Raw genomic sequence first — 20,284 nt, 5'->3', positions numbered from 1 at the left:
GTGGACTGTGGGGAAGGCTATCAGAATGAGATGTAGTGGTCCATGAGGAAGATTGTCATATTGGAGATGCAGTGGACAGTGAGGAAGATTATCAGATTGAGATGTAGTGGACAGTGAGGAAGACTGTCAGATTGGAGATGTAGTGGACCGTGTGGAAGATTATCAGATTGAGATATAGTTGTCCATGAGGAAGATTGTCATATTGGAGATGCAGTGTACAGTTTGGAAGATTGTCAGATTGGCGATGTAGTGGACAGTGTGGAAGATTATCAGTTTGCAGATGCAGTGGACAGAGAGGAAGACTATAAGATTCGAGATGTAGTTGATAGTGGGGAAGATTATCAGATTGAGATGCAGTGTCCAGTTTGGAAGATTATCAGATTGGAGTTGTAGTGGACAGTGAGCAATATTATCTGATTGAGATATATTGGACAGTGAGGAAGATTAGCAGATTGAGATGTAGTGGTCCATGAGGAAGATTGTCAGATTGGAGATGCAGTGGACAGTGAGGAAGATTATCAGATTGAGATGTAGTGGACAGTGAGGAAGACTGTCAGATTGGAGATGTAGTGGACCGTGTGGAAGATTATCAGACTGAGATGTAGTGGTTCATGAGGAAGATTGTCATATTGGAGATGCAGTGTCCAGTTTGGAAGATTATCAGATTGGAGTTGTAGTGGACAGTGAGCAATATTATCTGATTGAGATATATTGGACAGTACGGAAGATTATCAGATTGGAGATGTAGTGGACAGTATGGAAGTTTATCAGATTGGAGATGTAGTGGACCCTATGGATGTTTATCAGATTGGAGATGTAGTGGACAGTGAGGAAGATTGACAGATTGAGCTCTAGTGGACAGTGATGAAGATTATCAGATTGGAGATGTAGTGGACAGTGAGGAAGATTATCAGCTTGGATATGTAGAGTACAGTGAGGAAATTTATCATTTTGAGATGTAGTGAACAGTGAGGAAGATTATCAGATTGAGATGAAGTGGACAGTGTGGAAGTTTATCAGATTGGAGATGTAGTGGACTGTACGGAATTTTATCAGATTGGAGATGTAGTGGACAGTGAAGATATTGTTAGATTGAGCTCTAATGGACAGTGATGAAGATGATCAGATTGGATATGTAGAGGACAGTGAGGAAATTTATCATATTGAGATGTAGTGGACAGTGAGGGAGATTATCAGTTTAAGTTGTAGTGGACAATAGACAATAGACAATAGGTGCAGAAGTAGACCATTCGGCCCCTCCAGTCTGCACCGCCATTCTGAGATCATGGCTGATCATTCACTATCAATACCCGGTCCCTGCCTTGTCCCCATATCCCTTGATTCCCCTATCCATCAGATATCTATCCAGCTCCTTCTTGAAAGCATCCAGAGAATTGGCCTCCACCGTCTTCCTAGGCAGTGTGTTCCACATTGGACCGTGGGGAAGATCAACTGGTTGAGATGTAATGGACTCTTAGGACGATTTTCAGATTGAGATGTCGTAGACAGTGAGGAATATAATCAAATTGAGATGTAGTGGACAGTAAAGATGTTTATCAGTTTGAGATGTATAGGATAGTGGTGAAGATTGTCAGATTGGAGATGTAGTGGACAGTAAGGAAGATAATCAGATTGGAGATGTAGTGGACATTGAGGAAGTTTATCAGATTGAGATGTAGTGGACTGTGGGGAAGGCTATCAGAATGAGATGTAGTGGACAGTGTAGAGGATTATCAGACTGAGATGTAGTGGACAGTGTGGACGATTATCAGATTGAAGTGTAGTGGTCCATGAGAACGATTGTCAGATTGGAGATGTAGTGGACAGTGAGGAAGACTGTCAGATTGAGATGTAGTGGACCGTCGGGAAGATCATCTGATTGAGATGTAATGGACAGTGAGGAAGATTATCGGATTGGAGATGCAGTGGACAGTGTGGAAGATCAGCTGACTGGAGATGCAGTGGACAGTGTGGAAGATCAACTGATTGGGATGTAATGACTGTGAGGAAGATTTTCAGATTGAGATGTAGTAGACAGTGATGAATATAATCAGATTGAGATATAGTGGACAGTAAGGATGTTTATCAGTTTGAGATGTAGAGGATAGTGGGGAAGATTGTCAGATTGGCGATGTAGTGGACAGTGTGGAAGATTATCAGTTTGCAGATGCAGTGGACAGAGAGGAAGACTATGAGATTCGAGATGTAGTGGACAGGGGGGAAGATTATCAGATTGAGATGTAGTGGACAGTGTGGAAGATTATCAGATTGAGATGTAGTGGTCCATGAGGAAGATTTTCAGATTGGAGATGCAGTGGACAGTGAGGAAGATTATCAGATTGAGATGTAGTGGACAGTGAGGAAGACTGTCAGATTGGAGATGTAGTGGACCGTGTGGAAGATTATCAGATTGAGATATAGTTGTCCATGAGGAAGATTGTCATATTGGAGATGCAGTGTACAGTTTGGAAGATTATCAGATTGGAGATGTAGTGGACAGTGAGGAAGATTATCAGTTTGAGATGTAGTGGACAGTGAGGATGATCATGAAGTTGATATATAGTGGACAGTGTGGAAGATTATCAGATTGAGATGTAGTGGACAGTGTGGACAATTATCAGATTGGAGATGTAGTGGACAGTATGGACGTTTATCTGCTTGGAGATTTAGTGGACAGTGAGGAAGATTGTCAGATTGAGCTCTAGTGGACAGTGTTGAAGATTATCAGATTGTTGATGTAGTGGACAGTGAGGAAGTTTATCAGATTGAGATGTAGTGGACTGTGGGGAAGGCTATCAGAATGAGATGTAGTGGACAGTGTAGAAGATTATCAGACTGAGATGTAGTGGACAGTGAGGATGATTATCAGATTGAGATGTAGTGGACCGTGGGGAAGATCATCTGATTGAGATGTAATGGACAGTGAGGAAGATTATCGGATTGGAGATGCAGTGGACAGTGTGGAAGATCAACTGATTGGGATGTAATGACTGTGAGGAAGATTTTCAGATTGAGATGTAGTAGACAGTGAGGAAGTTTATCAGATTGAGATATAGGGGACTGTGGGGAAGGCTATCAGATTGAGATGTAGTGGTCCATGAGGAAGATTGTCAGATTGGAGATGCAGTGGACAGTGAGGAAGATTATCAGATTGAGATGTAGTGGACAGTGTGGAAGATTATCAGATTGAGATGTAGTGGTCCATGAGGAAGATTGTCAGATTGGAGATGCAGTGGACAGTGAGGAAGATTATCAGATTGAGATGTAGTGGACAGTGAGGAAGACTGTCAGATTGGAGATGTAGTGGACCGTGTGGAAGATTATCAGATTGAGATATAGTTGTCCATGAGGAAGATTGTCATATTGGAGATGCAGTGTTCAGTTTGGAAGATTATCAGATTGGAGATGTAGTGGACAGTGAGGAAGATTATCAGTTTGAGATGTTGTGGACAGTGAGGATGATCATGAAGTTGATATGTAGTGGACAGTGAGGAAGATTGTCAGATTGAGCTGTAGTGGACAGTGATGAAGATTATCAGATTGAGATGTAGTGGACCGTGGGGAAGATCATCTGATTGAGATGTAATGACTGTGAGGAAGATTTTCAGATTAGAGATGTAGTGGACAGTGAGGAAGATTATTTGATTGGAGATGTAGTGGGCAGTAAGGACAATTATCAGATTGGAGATGTTGTGGACTCTGGGGAAGACTTCAGATTGGAGATATAGTGGACCATGAGGAAGGCTATCAGAATGAGAGGTAGCGGACAGTGAGGACGATTGTCAGATTGAGCTCTAGTGGACAGTGTTGAAGATTATCAGATTGTTGATGTAGTGCACAGTGAGGAAGTTTATCAGATTGAGATGTAGTGGACTGTGGGGAAGGCTATCAGAATGAGATGTAGTGGTCCATGAGGAAGATTGTCATATTGGAGATGCAGTGGACAGTGAGGAAGATTATCAGATTGAGATGTAGTGGACAGTGAGGAAGACTGTCAGATTGGAGATGTAGTGGACCGTGTGGAAGATTATCAGATTGAGATATAGTTGTCCATGAGGAAGATTGTCATATTGGAGATGCAGTGTACAGTTTGGAAGATTGTCAGATTGGCGATGTAGTGGACAGTGTGGAAGATTATCAGTTTGCAGATGCAGTGGACAGAGAGGAAGACTATAAGATTCGAGATGTAGTTGATAGTGGGGAAGATTATCAGATTGAGATGCAGTGTCCAGTTTGGAAGATTATCAGATTGGAGTTGTAGTGGACAGTGAGCAATATTATCTGATTGAGATATATTGGACAGTGAGGAAGATTAGCAGATTGAGATGTAGTGGTCCATGAGGAAGATTGTCAGATTGGAGATGCAGTGGACAGTGAGGAAGATTATCAGATTGAGATGTAGTGGACAGTGAGGAAGACTGTCAGATTGGAGATGTAGTGGACCGTGTGGAAGATTATCAGACTGAGATGTAGTGGTTCATGAGGAAGATTGTCATATTGGAGATGCAGTGTCCAGTTTGGAAGATTATCAGATTGGAGTTGTAGTGGACAGTGAGCAATATTATCTGATTGAGATATATTGGACAGTACGGAAGATTATCAGATTGGAGATGTAGTGGACAGTATGGAAGTTTATCAGATTGGAGATGTAGTGGACCCTATGGATGTTTATCAGATTGGAGATGTAGTGGACAGTGAGGAAGATTGACAGATTGAGCTCTAGTGGACAGTGATGAAGAATATCAGATTGGAGATGTAGTGGACAGTGAGGAAGATTATCAGCTTGGATATGTAGAGTACAGTGAGGAAATTTATCATTTTGAGATGTAGTGAACAGTGAGGAAGATTATCAGATTGAGATGAAGTGGACAGTGTGGAAGTTTATCAGATTGGAGATGTAGTGGACTGTACGGAATTTTATCAGATTGGAGATGTAGTGGACAGTGAAGATATTGTTAGATTGAGCTCTAATGGACAGTGATGAAGATGATCAGATTGGATATGTAGAGGACAGTGAGGAAATTTATCATATTGAGATGTAGTGGACAGTGAGGGAGATTATCAGTTTAAGTTGTAGTGGACAATAGACAATAGACAATAGGTGCAGAAGTAGACCATTCGGCCCCTCCAGTCTGCACCGCCATTCTGAGATCATGGCTGATCATTCACTATCAATACCCGGTCCCTGCCTTGTCCCCATATCCCTTGATTCCCCTATCCATCAGATATCTATCCAGCTCCTTCTTGAAAGCATCCAGAGAATTGGCCTCCACCGTCTTCCTAGGCAGTGTGTTCCACATTGGACCGTGGGGAAGATCAACTGGTTGAGATGTAATGGACTCTTAGGACGATTTTCAGATTGAGATGTCGTAGACAGTGAGGAATATAATCAAATTGAGATGTAGTGGACAGTAAAGATGTTTATCAGTTTGAGATGTATAGGATAGTGGTGAAGATTGTCAGATTGGAGATGTAGTGGACAGTAAGGAAGATAATCAGATTGGAGATGTAGTGGACATTGAGGAAGTTTATCAGATTGAGATGTAGTGGACTGTGGGGAAGGCTATCAGAATGAGATGTAGTGGACAGTGTAGAGGATTATCAGACTGAGATGTAGTGGACAGTGTGGACGATTATCAGATTGAAGTGTAGTGGTCCATGAGAACGATTGTCAGATTGGAGATGTAGTGGACAGTGAGGAAGACTGTCAGATTGAGATGTAGTGGACCGTCGGGAAGATCATCTGATTGAGATGTAATGGACAGTGAGGAAGATTATCGGATTGGAGATGCAGTGGACAGTGTGGAAGATCAGCTGACTGGAGATGCAGTGGACAGTGTGGAAGATCAACTGATTGGGATGTAATGACTGTGAGGAAGATTTTCAGATTGAGATGTAGTAGACAGTGATGAATATAATCAGATTGAGATATAGTGGACAGTAAGGATGTTTATCAGTTTGAGATGTAGAGGATAGTGGGGAAGATTGTCAGATTGGCGATGTAGTGGACAGTGTGGAAGATTATCAGTTTGCAGATGCAGTGGACAGAGAGGAAGACTATGAGATTCGAGATGTAGTGGACAGGGGGGAAGATTATCAGATTGAGATGTAGTGGACAGTGTGGAAGATTATCAGATTGAGATGTAGTGGTCCATGAGGAAGATTTTCAGATTGGAGATGCAGTGGACAGTGAGGAAGATTATCAGATTGAGATGTAGTGGACAGTGAGGAAGACTGTCAGATTGGAGATGTAGTGGACCGTGTGGAAGATTATCAGATTGAGATATAGTTGTCCATGAGGAAGATTGTCATATTGGAGATGCAGTGTACAGTTTGGAAGATTATCAGATTGGAGATGTAGTGGACAGTGAGGAAGATTATCAGTTTGAGATGTAGTGGACAGTGAGGATGATCATGAAGTTGATATATAGTGGACAGTGTGGAAGATTATCAGATTGAGATGTAGTGGACAGTGTGGACAATTATCAGATTGGAGATGTAGTGGACAGTATGGAAGTTTATCTGCTTGGAGATTTAGTGGACAGTGAGGAAGATTGTCAGATTGAGCTCTAGTGGACAGTGTTGAAGATTATCAGATTGTTGATGTAGTGGACAGTGAGGAAGTTTATCAGATTGAGATGTAGTGGACTGTGGGGAAGGCTATCAGAATGAGATGTAGTGGACAGTGTAGAAGATTATCAGACTGAGATGTAGTGGACAGTGTGGACGATTATCAGATTGAGGTGTAGTGGTCCATGAGAACGATTGTCAGATTGGAGATGTAGTGGACAGTGAGGATGATTATCAGATTGAGATGTAGTGGACCGTGGGGAAGATCATCTGATTGAGATGTAATGGACAGTGAGGAAGATTATCGGATTGGAGATGCAGTGGACAGTGTGGAAGATCAACTGATTGGGATGTAATGACTGTGAGGAAGATTTTCAGATTGAGATGTAGTAGACAGTGAGGAAGTTTATCAGATTGAGATATAGGGGACTGTGGGGAAGGCTATCAGATTGAGATGTAGTGGTCCATGAGGAAGATTGTCAGATTGGAGATGCAGTGGACAGTGAGGAAGATTATCAGATTGAGATGTAGTGGACAGTGTGGAAGATTATCAGATTGAGATGTAGTGGTCCATGAGGAAGATTGTCAGATTGGAGATGCAGTGGACAGTGAGGAAGATTATCAGATTGAGATGTAGTGGACAGTGAGGAAGACTGTCAGATTGGAGATGTAGTGGACCGTGTGGAAGATTATCAGATTGAGATATAGTTGTCCATGAGGAAGATTGTCATATTGGAGATGCAGTGTACAGTTTGGAAGATTATCAGATTGGAGATGTAGTGGACAGTGAGGAAGATTATCAGTTTGAGATGTAGTGGACAGTGAGGATGATCATGAAGTTGATATATAGTGGACAGTGTGGAAGATTATCAGATTGAGATGTAGTGGACAGTGTGGACAATTATCAGATTGGAGATGTAGTGGACAGTATGGAAGTTTATCTGCTTGGAGATTTAGTGGACAGTGAGGAAGATTGTCAGATTGAGCTCTAGTGGACAGTGTTGAAGATTATCAGATTGTTGATGTAGTGGACAGTGAGGAAGTTTATCAGATTGAGATGTAGTGGACTGTGGGGAAGGCTATCAGAATGAGATGTAGTGGACAGTGTAGAAGATTATCAGACTGAGATGTAGTGGACAGTGTGGACGATTATCAGATTGAGGTGTAGTGGTCCATGAGAACGATTGTCAGATTGGAGATGTAGTGGACAGTGAGGATGATTATCAGATTGAGATGTAGTGGACCGTGGGGAAGATCATCTGATTGAGATGTAATGGACAGTGAGGAAGATTATCGGATTGGAGATGCAGTGGACAGTGTGGAAGATCAACTGATTGGGATGTAATGACTGTGAGGAAGATTTTCAGATTGAGATGTAGTAGACAGTGAGGAAGTTTATCAGATTGAGATATAGGGGACTGTGGGGAAGGCTATCAGATTGAGATGTAGTGGTCCATGAGGAAGATTGTCAGATTGGAGATGCAGTGGACAGTGAGGAAGATTATCAGATTGAGATGTAGTGGACAGTGTGGAAGATTATCAGATTGAGATGTAGTGGTCCATGAGGAAGATTGTCAGATTGGAGATGCAGTGGACAGTGAGGAAGATTATCAGATTGAGATGTAGTGGACAGTGAGGAAGACTGTCAGATTGGAGATGTAGTGGACCGTGTGGAAGATTATCAGATTGAGATATAGTTGTCCATGAGGAAGATTGTCATATTGGAGATGCAGTGTACAGTTTGGAAGATTATCAGATTGGAGATGTAGTGGACAGTGAGGAAGATTATCAGTTTGAGATGTTGTGGACAGTGAGGATGATCATGAAGTTGATATGTAGTGGACAGTGAGGAAGATTGTCAGATTGAGCTGTAGTGGACATTGATGAAGATTATCAGATTGAGATGTAGTGGACCGTGGGGAAGATCATCTGATTGAGATGTAATGACTGTGAGGAAGATTTTCAGATTAGAGATGTAGTGGACAGTGAGGAAGATTATTTGATTGGAGATGTAGTGGGCAGTAAGGACGATTATCAGATTGGAGATGTTGTGGACTCTGGGGAAGACTTCAGATTGGAGATATAGTGGACCATGAGGAAGGCTATCAGAATGAGAGGTAGCGGACAGTGAGGACGATTGTCAGATTGAGCTCTAGTGGACAGTGTTGAAGATTATCAGATTGTTGATGTAGTGCACAGTGAGGAAGTTTATCAGATTGAGATGTAGTGGACTGTGGGGAAGGCTATCAGAATGAGATGTAGTGGTCCATGAGGAAGATTGTCATATTGGAGATGCAGTGGACAGTGAAGAAGATTATCAGATTGAGATGTAGTGGACAGTGAGGAAGACTGTCAGATTGGAGATGTAGTGGACCGTGTGGAAGATTATCAGATTGAGATATAGTTGTCCATGAGGAAGATTGTCATATTGGAGATGCAGTGTACAGTTTGGAAGATTGTCAGATTGGCGATGTAGTGGACAGTGTGGAAGATTATCAGTTTGCAGATGCAGTGGACAGAGAGGAAGACTATAAGATTCGAGATGTAGTTGATAGTGGGGAAGATTATCAGATTGAGATGTAGTGGACAGTGTGGAAGATTATCAGATTGAGATGTAGTGGTCCATGAGGAAGATTGTCATATTGGAGATGCAGTGTCCAGTTTGGAAGATTATCAGATTGGAGTTGTAGTGGACAGTGAGCAATATTATCTGATTGAGATATATTGGACAGTGAGGAAGATTAGCAGATTGAGATGTAGTGGTCCATGAGGAAGATTGTCAGATTGGAGATGCAGTGGACAGTGAGGAAGATTATCAGATTGAGATGTAGTGGACAGTGAGGAAGACTGTCAGATTGGAGATGTAGTGGACCGTGTGGAAGATTATCAGACTGAGATGTAGTGGTTCATGAGGAAGATTGTCATATTGGAGATGCAGTGTCCAGTTTGGTAGATTATCAGATTGGAGTTGTAGTGGACAGTGAGCAATATTATCTGATTGAGATATATTGGACAGTACGGAAGATTATCAGATTGGAGATGTAGTGGACAGTATGGAAGTTTATCAGATTGGAGATGTAGTGGACCCTATGGATGTTTATCAGATTGGAGATGTAGTGGACAGTGAGGAAGATTGACAGATTGAGCTCTAGTGGACAGTGATGAAGATTATCAGATTGGAGATGTAGTGGACAGTACGGAAGATTATCAGATTGGAGATGTAGTGGACAGTATGGAAGTTTATCTGCTTGGAGATTTAGTGGACAGTGAGGAAGATTGTCAGATTGAGCTGTAGTGGACAGTGATGAAGATTATCAGATTGAGATGTAGTGGACCGTGGGGAAGATCATCTGATTGAGATGTAATGACTGTGAGGAAGATTTTCAGATTAGAGATGTAGTGGACAGTGAGGAAGATTATTTGATTGGAGATGTAGTGGGCAGTAAGGACGATTATCAGATTGGAGATGTTGTGGACTCTGGGGAAGACTTCAGATTGGAGATATAGTGGACCATGAGGAAGGCTATCAGAATGAGAGGTAGCGGACAGTGAGGACGATTGTCAGATTGAGCTCTAGTGGACAGTGTTGAAGATTATCAGATTGTTGATGTAGTGGACAGTGAGGAAGTTTATCAGATTGAGATGTAGTGGACTGTGGGGAAGGCTATCAGAATGAGATGTAGTGGACAGTGTAGAGGATTATCAGACTGAGATGTAGTGGACAGTGTGGACGATTATCAGATTGAAGTGTAGTGGTCCATGAGAACGATTGTCAGATTGGAGATGTAGTGGACAGTGAGGAAGACTGTCAGATTGAGATGTAGTGGACCGTCGGGAAGATCATCTGATTGAGATGTAATGGACAGTGAGGAAGATTATCGGATTGGAGATGCAGTGGACAGTGTGGAAGATCAGCTGACTGGAGATGCAGTGGACAGTGTGGAAGATCAACTGATTGGGATGTAATGACTGTGAGGAAGATTTTCAGATTGAGATGTAGTAGACAGTGATGAATATAATCAGATTGAGATATAGTGGACAGTAAGGATGTTTATCAGTTTGAGATGTAGAGGATAGTGGGGAAGATTGTCAGATTGGCGATGTAGTGGACAGTGTGGAAGATTATCAGTTTGCAGATGCAGTGGACAGAGAGGAAGACTATGAGATTCGAGATGTAGTGGACAGTGGGGAAGATTATCAGATTGAGATGTAGTGGACAGTGTGGAAGATTATCAGATTGAGATGTAGTGGTCCATGAGGAAGATTTTCAGATTGGAGATGCAGTGGACAGTGAGGAAGATTATCAGATTGAGATGTAGTGGACAGTGAGGAAGACTGTCAGATTGGAGATGTAGTGGACCGTGTGGAAGATTATCAGATTGAGATATAGTTGTCCATGAGGAAGATTGTCATATTGGAGATGCAGTGTACAGTTTGGAAGATTATCAGATTGGAGATGTAGTGGACAATGAGGAAGATTATCAGTTTGAGATGTAGTGGACAGTGTGGACAATTATCAGATTGGAGATGTAGTGGACAGTATGGAAGTTTATCTGCTTGTAGATTTAGTGGACAGTGAGGAAGATTGTCAGATTGAGCTCTAGTGGACAGTGTTGAAGATTATCAGATTGTTGATGTAGTGGACAGTGAGGAAGTTTATCAGATTGAGATGTAGTGGACTGTGGGGAAGGCTATCAGAATGAGATGTAGTGGACAGTGTGGAAGATTATCAGATTGAGGTGTAGTGGTCCATGAGAACGATTGTCAGATTGGAGATGTAGTGGACAGTGAGGATGATTATCAGATTGAGATGTAGTGGACCATGGGGAAGATCAACCATGGGGATGTAATGACTGTGAGGAAGATTTTCAGATTGAGATGTAGTAGACAGTGATGAACATAATCAGATTGAGATGTAGTGGACAGTAAGGATGTTTATCAGTTTGAGATGTAGAGGATAGTGGGGAAGATTGTCAGATTGGCGATGTAGTGGACAGTGTGGAAGATTATCAGTTTGCAGATGCAGTGGACAGAGAGGAAGACTATGAGATTCGAGATGTAGTTGACAGTGTGGACGATTATCAGATTGAGATGTAGTGGTCCATGAGAACGATTGTCAGATTGGAGATGTAGTGGACAGTGAGGAAAATTATCAGATTGAGATGTAGTGGACAGTGAGGAAGACTGTCAGATTGGAGATGTAGTGGACCGTCGGGAAGATCATCTGATTGAGATGTAATGGACAGTGAGGAAGATTATCGGATTGGAGATGCAGTGGACAGTGTGGAAGATCAGCTGATTGGAGATGCAGTGGACAGTGTGGAAGATCAACTGATTGGGATGTAATGACTGTGAGGAAGATTTTCAGATTGAGATGTAGTAGACAGTGATGAATATAATCAGATTGAGATATAGTGGACAGTAAGGATGTTTATCAGTTTGAGATGTAGAGGATAGTGGGGAAGATTGTCAGATTGGCGATGTAGTGGACAGTGTGGAAGATTATCAGTTTGCAGATGCAGTGGACAGAGAGGAAGACTATGAGATTCGAGATGTAGTGGACAGTGGGGAAGATTATCAGATTGAGATGTAGTGGATAGTGTGGAAGATTATCAGATTGAGATGTAGTGGTCCATGAGGAAGATTGTCAGATTGGAGATGCAGTGGACAGTGAGGAAGATTATCAGATTGAGATGTAGTGGACAGTGAGGAAGATTGTCAGATTGAGCTCTAGTGGACAGTGTTGAAGATTATCAGATTGTTGATGTAGTGGACAGTGAGGAAGTTTATCAGATTGAGATGTAGTGGACTTTGGGGAAGGCTATCAGAATGAGATGTAGTGGACAGTGTAGAAGATTATCAGACTGAGATGTAGTGGACAGTGTGGACGATTATCAGATTGAGGTGTAGTGGTCCATGAGAACGATTGTCAGATTGGAGATGTAGTGGACAGTGAGGAAGATTATCAGTTTGAGATGTAGTGGACAGTGAGGATGATCATGAAGTTGATATGTAGTGGACAGTGATGAAGATTATCAGATTGAGATGTAGTGGACCGTGGGGAAGATCATCTGATTGAGATGTAATGGACAGTGAGGAAGATCAACTGATTGGGACGTAATGACTGTGAGGAAGATTTTCAGATTGAGTTGTAGTAGACAGTGATGAATATAATCAGATTGAGATGTAGTGGACAGTAAGGATGTTTATCAGTTTGAGATGTAGAGGATAGTGGGGAAGATTGTCAGATTGTCAGATTGTCAGATTGTTGATGTGGAAGATTATCAGTTTGCAGATGCAGTGGACAGAGAGGAAGACTATGAGATTCGAGATGTAGTTGACAGTGGGGAAGATTATCAGATTGAGATGTAGTGGACAGTGTGGAAGATTATCAGATTGAGATGTAGTGGACAGTATGGAAGTTTATCTGCTTGGAGATGTAGCGGACAGTGAGGAAGATTGTCAGATTGAGCTGTAGTGGACAGTGAGGAAGATTATTGGATTGGAGATATTGTGGACTCTGGGGAAGACTTCAGATTGGAGATATAGTGGACCATGAGGAAGGCTATCAGAATGAAAGGTAGCGGACAGTGAGGACGATTGTCAGATTGAGCTCTAGTGGACACTGTTGAAGATTATCAGATTGTTGATGTAGTGGAATGTGAGGAAGTTTATCAGATTGAGATGTAGTGGACTGTGTGGAAGGCTATCAGAATGAGATGTAGTGGACAGTGTAGAAGATTATCAGACTGAGATGTAGTGGACAGTGTGGACGATTATCAGATTGAGGTGTAGTGGTCCATGAGAACGATTGTCAGATTGTAGATGTAGTGGACAGTGAGGATGATTATCAGATTGAGATGTAGTGGACCGTGGGGAAGATCAACTGATTGAGATGTAATGGACAGTGAGGCAGATTATCGGATTGGAGATGCAGTGGACAGTGTGGAAGATCAACTGATTGGAGATGCAGTGGACAGTGTGGAAGATCAACTGATTGGGATGTAATGACTGTGAGGAAGATTTTCAGATTGAGATGTAGTAGACAGTGATGAATACAATCAGATTGAGATGTAGTGGACACTAAGGATGTTTATCAGTTTGAGATGTAGAGGATAGTGGGGAAGATTGTCAGATTGGCGATGTAGTGGACAGTGTGGAAGATTATCAGTTTGCAGATGCAGTGGACAGAGAGGAAGACTATGAGATTCGAGATGTAGTGGACAGTGGGGAAGATTATCAGATTGAGATGTAGTGGACAGTGTGGAAGATTATCAGATTGAGATGTAGTGGTCCATGAGGAAGATTGTCAGATTGGAGATGCAGTGGACAGTGAGGAAGATTATCAGATTGAGATGTAGCGGACAGTGAGGAAGATTATCAGATTGGAGATGTAGCGGACAGTGAGGAAGATTATCAGTTTGAGATGTAGTGGACAGTGAGGATGATCATGAAGTTGATATGTAGTGGACAGTGTGGAAGATTATCAGATTGAGATGTAGTGGACAGTGTGGACGATTATCAGATTGGAGATGTAGTGGACAGTATGGAAGTTTATCTGCTTGGAGATGTAGCGGACAGTGAGGAAGATTGTCAGATTGAGCTGTAGTGGACAGTGATGAAGTTTATCAGATTGAGATGTAGTGGGCCGTGGGGAAGATCATCTGATTGAGATGTAATGACTGTGAGGAAGATTTTCAGATTAGAGATGTAGTGGACAGTGAGGAAGATTATTGGATTGGAGATGTAGTGGGCAGTAAGGACGATTATCAGATTGGAGATATTGTGGACTCTGGGGAAGACTTCAGATTGGAGATATAGTGGACCGTGAGGAAGGCTATCAGAATGAGAGGTAGCAGACAGTGAGGACAATTGTCAGATTGAGCTCTAGTGGACAGTGTTGAAGATTATCAGATTGTTGATGTAGTGGACAGTGAGGAAGATCATCAGATTGAGATGACGTGGACAGTGTGGACTTTTATCCGATTGGAGATGTAGTGGACTGTATGGAAGTTTATCAGATTTGAGATTTAGTGGACAGTGAGGAAGATTGTCAGAATGGAGTTGTAGAGGACAGTGATGAAGATTTTCAGATTGAGATGTAGTGGACAGTGGGGAAGATCAACTGATTGAGATGTAATGTAGTGTCAGGAAGATTTTCAGATTGAGACAGTGAGGAATGTAGACAGTATGGAATGTAGACAGTGAGGAATGTAATCAGATTGAGATGTAGTGGACAGTAAGGATGTTTACCAGTTTGAGATGTAGAGGATTGTGGGGAAGATTGTCAGATTGGAGTTGTAGTGGACAGTGTGGAAGGTTATCAGTTTGGAGTTGTAGTGGACAGAGAGGAAGACTATGAGACTGGAGATGTACTGTAAGTGGGGAAGATTGTCAGATTGAGATGTAGTGGTCCATGAAGTAGATTGTCAGATTGGAGATGTAGTGGAATGTGAGTAAGATTATCAGATTGAGATGTAGTGGACATTGGGGAAGATCATCTGATTGAGATATAATGGACAGTGAGGAAGATTATCAGATTGGAGATGTAGTGGACCGTGGGGAAGATCAACTTATTGAAATGTAGTGGTCTCTGAGGAAGATTATCCTATTGAGACAGTAGACAGTGAGGAATATGATCAAATTGAGATCTAGTGGACAGTAAGGATGTTTATCGGTTTGAGATGTAGAGGGTAGTGGGGAAGATTGTCAGATTGGAGATGTAGTGGACAGTTAGGAAGATCATCAAATTGATATGTAGTGGACAGTGTGGAAGATTATCAGATTGGAGATGCAGAGGACAGTGAGGAAGATTATCAGATTGAGATGTAGTGGTGAGTGAGGAAGATGATCGGATTGAGATGATGTGTACAGCAAGGAAGATTATCAGATTGAGATGTAGTGGACTCTGGGGAAGACTTCAGATTGGAGATGTAGTGGACCGTGAGGAAGGCTATCAGAATGAGATGTAGTGGACAGTGAGGAAGATTTTCAGATTTAGCTCTAGTGGACAGTTTTGAAGATGATCAGATTGGAGATGTAGTGGACAGTGAGGAAGGTTATCAGATTGAGATGTAGCGGACAGTGTGGAAGATTATCAGATTGAGATGTAGTGGTCCATGAGGAAGATTGTCAGATTGGAGATGTTGTGGACAGTGAGGAAGATTATCAGATTGAGCTGTAGTGGACAGTGAGGAAGACTGTCAGATTGGAGATGTAGTGGACAGTGTGGAAGATTATCAGATTGAGATGTAGTGGTCCATGAGGAAGATTGTCATATTGAAGATGCAGTGTCCAGTTTGGAAGATTATCAGATTGGAGTTGTAGTGGACAGTGAGCAATATTATCTGATTGAGATATATTGGACAGTGAGGACGATTATCAGATTGGAGATGTAGCGGACAGTGAGGAAGATTATCAGTTTGAGATGTAGTGGACAGTGAGGTAGATCATGAAATTGATATGTTGTGGACGGTGTGGAAGATTATCAGATTGAGATGTAGTGGTCCATGAAGTAGATTGTCAGATTGGAGATGTAGTGGAATGTGAGGAAGATTATCAGATTGAGATGTAGTGGACATTGGGGAAGATCATCTGATTGAGATGTAATGGACAGTGAGGAAGATTATCAGATTGGAGATGTAGTGGACCGTGGGGAAGATCAACTTATTGAAATGTAGTGGTCTCTGAGGAAGATTATCCTATTGAGACTTAGTAGACAGTGAGGAATATGATCAAATTGAGTTCTAGTGGACAGTAAGGATGTTTATCGGTTTGAGATGTAGAGGGTAGTGGGGAAGATTGTCAGATTGGAGATTTAGTGGACAGTTAGGAAGATCATCAAATTGATATGTAGTGGACAGTGTGGAAGATTATCAGATTGGAGATGTAGCGGACAGTGTGGAAGATTATCAGATTGAGATGTAGTGGTCCATGAGGAAGATTGTTAGATTGGAGATGTTGTGGACAGTGAGGAAGATTATCAGATTGAGCTGTAGTGGACAGTGAGGAAGACTGTCAGATTGGAGATGTAGTGGACAGTGTGGAAGATTATCAGATTGAGATGTAGTGGTCCATGAGGAAGATTGTCATATTGAAGATGCAGTGTCCAGTTTGGAAGATTATCAGATTGGAGTTGTAGTGGACAGTGAGCAATATTATCTGATTGAGATATATTGGACAGTGAGGACGATTATCAGATTGGAGATGTAGCGGACAGTGAGGAAGATTATCAGTTTGAGATGTAGTGGACAGTGAGGTAGATCATGAAATTGATATGTTGTGGACGGTGTGGAAGATTATCAGATTGAGATGTAGTGGTCCATGAAGTAGATTGTCAGATTGGAGATGTAGTGGAATGTGAGGAAGATTATCAGATTGAGATGTAGTGGACATTGGGGAAGATCATCTGATTGAGATGTAATGGACAGTGAGGAAGATTATCAGATTGGAGATGTAGTGGACCGTGGGGAAGATCAACTTATTGAAATGTAGTGGTCTCTGAGGAAGATTATCCTATTGAGACTTAGTAGACAGTGAGGAATATGATCAAATTGAGATCTAGTGGACAGTAAGGATGTTTATCGGTTTGAGATGTAGAGGGTAGTGGGGAAGATTGTCAGATTGGAGATGTAGTGGACAGTTAGGAAGATCATCAAATTGATATGTAGTGGACAGTGTGGAAGATTATCAGATTGGAGATGCAGAGGACAGTGAGGAAGATTATCAGATTGAGATGTAGTGGTGAGTGAGGAAGATGATCGGATTGAGATGATGTGTACAGTAAGGAAGATTATCAGATTGAGATGTAGTGGACTCTGGGGAAGACTTCAGATTGGAGATGTAGTGGACCGTGAGGAAGGCTATCAGAATGAGATGTAGTGGACAGTGAGGAAGATTTTCAGATTTAGCTCTAGTGGACAGTTTTGAAGATGATCAGATTGGAGATGTAGTGGACAGTGAGGAAGTTTATCAGATTGAGATATAGGGGACTGTGGGGAAGGCCATCAGAATGAGATGTAGTGGACAGTGAGGAAGGTTATCAGATTGAGATGTAGCGGACAGTGTGGAAGATTATCAGATTGAGCTGTAGTGGACAGTGAGGAAGACTGTCAGATTGGAGATGTAGTGGACAGTGTGGAAGATTATCAGATTGAGATGTAGTGGTCCATGAGGAAGATTGTCATATTGAAGATGCAGTGTCCAGTTTGGAAGATTATCAGATTGGAGTTGTATTGGACAGTGAGCAATATTATCTGATTGAGATATATTGGACAGTGAGGACGATTATCAGATTGGAGATGTAGCGGACAGTGAGGAAGATTATCAGTTTGAGATGTAGTGGACAGTGAGGTAGATCATGAAATTGATATGTTGTGGACGGTGTGGAAGATTATCAGATTGAGATGTAGTGGACAGTGTGGAAGATTATCAGATTGGAGATGCAGAGGACAGTGAGGAAGATTATCAGATTGAGATGTAGTGGTGAGTGAGGCAGATGATCGGATTGAGATGATGTGTACAGTAAGGAAGATTATCAGATTGAGATGTAGTGGACTCTGGGGAAGACTTCAGATTGGAGATGTAGTGGACCGTGAAGAAGGCTATCAGAATGAGATGTAGTGGACAGTGAGGAAGATTTTCAGATTTAGCTCTAGTGGACAGTTTTGAAGATGATCAGATTGGAGATGTAGTGGACAGTGAGGAAGATTATCAGATTGGAGATGTAGTGGACCGTGGGGAAGATCAACTTATTGAAATGTAGTGGTCTCTGAGGAAGATTATCCTATTGAGACTTAGTAGACAGTGAGGAATATGATCAAATTGAGATCTAGTGGACAGTAAGGATGTTTATCGGTTTGAGATGTAGAGGGTAGTGGGGAAGATTGTCAGATTGGAGATGTAGTGGACAGTTAGGAAGATTATCATTTTGAGATGTAGTGGATCGTGCGGAAAATTATCAGATAGAGATGCAGTGGACAGTGAGGAAGATCATCAAATTGATATGTAGTGGACAGTGTGGAAGATTATCAGATTGGAGATGCAGAGGACAGTGAGGAAGATTATCAGATTGAGATGTAGTGGTGAGTGAGGAAGATGATCGGATTGAGATGATGTGTACAGTAAGGAAGATTATCAGATTGAGATGTAGTGGACTCTGGGGAAGACTTCAGATTGGAGATGTAGTGGACTGTGAAGAAGGCTACCAGAATGAGATGTAGTGGACAGTGAGGAAGATTTTCAGGTTTAGCTCTAGTGGACAGTGTGGACGATTATCACATTGGAGATGTAGTGGACAGTATGGAAGTTTAACAGTTTGGAGATTTAGTGGACAGTGAGGAAGATTGTCAGATTGAGCTGTAGTGGACAGTAATGACGATTATCAGATTGCCATGTAGTGGACAGTGGTGAAGATCATCTGATTGAGATGTAATGACTGTGAGGAAGATTTTCAGATTAGAGATGTAGTGGACAGTGAGGAAGATTATTGGATTGGAGATGTAGTGGGCAGTAAGGACGTTTATCAGATTGGAGATGTTGTGGACTCTGGGGAAGACTTCAGATTGGAGATATAGTGGACCGTGAGGAAGGCTAGCAGAATGAGATGTAGTGGACAGTGAGGACGATTGTCAGATTGAGCTCTAGTGGACAGTGTTGAAGATTATCAGATTGGAGATGTAGTGGACAGTGAGGAATATTATCTGATTGAGATGTAATGGACAGTCAGGAAGATTATCAGATTCGAGATGTATTGACTGTGAGGAAGATTATCACATTGGAGATACAGTGGACAGTGAGGAACCACACAGGTTGGAGATGTAGTGGACAGTGAGTAAGATTATCAGATTGGAGATGTAGTGGACAGTGAGGAAGACTATCAAGGCTTGCAGATGTATCTGGAGCAGCTGGATAAAACGGGCTGAGAATTGGCAGATGGTATTTACTGGATACAAATGTGAAGTGTTGTACTTTGGGAAGACCAAACGGTTATTTACGAAGTGTGGGAGGCTGCAGAAAGCAAACGATAGACCTGTTAGGCTTACATCAGTATTCGGAAGCTGTTGGAATTGATTGTTAGGGATGAGATTACAGAGTACCTGGAGGCACATGACGAGATAGACCATGTCCAGCAAGGTTTCCTGAAAGGAAAATCCTGCCTGACAAACCTACTGGAATTCTTTGAGGGAATTACAAGCAGGGTAGACAAAGGAGATGCATTAGACATGGTGTTCTTGCATTTTCAGAAGGCCTTTGCCAAGGTGCCACAGATGAGGTTGATTAGGAAGATAAGAGCCCATGGAATTACAGGGAAGTTACTAGCATGGGTGGAGCATTGGCTGGTTGGCTGCAAACAGAGAGTGGGGATAAAGGAATCCTATTCTGACTGGTTGCTGGTTATCAGTGGAGTTCCACAGGGGTCGGTGTTGGGACCACTGCTTTTTACAATATCTGTCAATGATTTGGACTATGGCAATGATGTATTTGTGGCTAATCGTGCTGATGATACAAATATAGGTGGAGGAGTTGATAGTGTTGAGGAAACAGTGAGTCTGCAGAGAGACTTGGATAGATTGGGAGAATGGGCAAAGAAATGGCAAATGAAATACAATGTTGGAAAGTGTATTGTCATGCCCTTTGGTGGCAGACTATTATTTAGATAGGGAGAGAATTCAAAATGCAGAGATACAAAGGGACTTGGGAGTCCTTGTGCAAG

This window comes from Hypanus sabinus, chromosome 14, assembly GCF_030144855.1.
Source record: "Hypanus sabinus isolate sHypSab1 chromosome 14, sHypSab1.hap1, whole genome shotgun sequence".
In the NCBI taxonomy this organism is placed as follows: Eukaryota; Metazoa; Chordata; class Chondrichthyes; order Myliobatiformes; family Dasyatidae; genus Hypanus; species Hypanus sabinus.
This window is presented reverse-complemented; position numbering follows the sequence as displayed.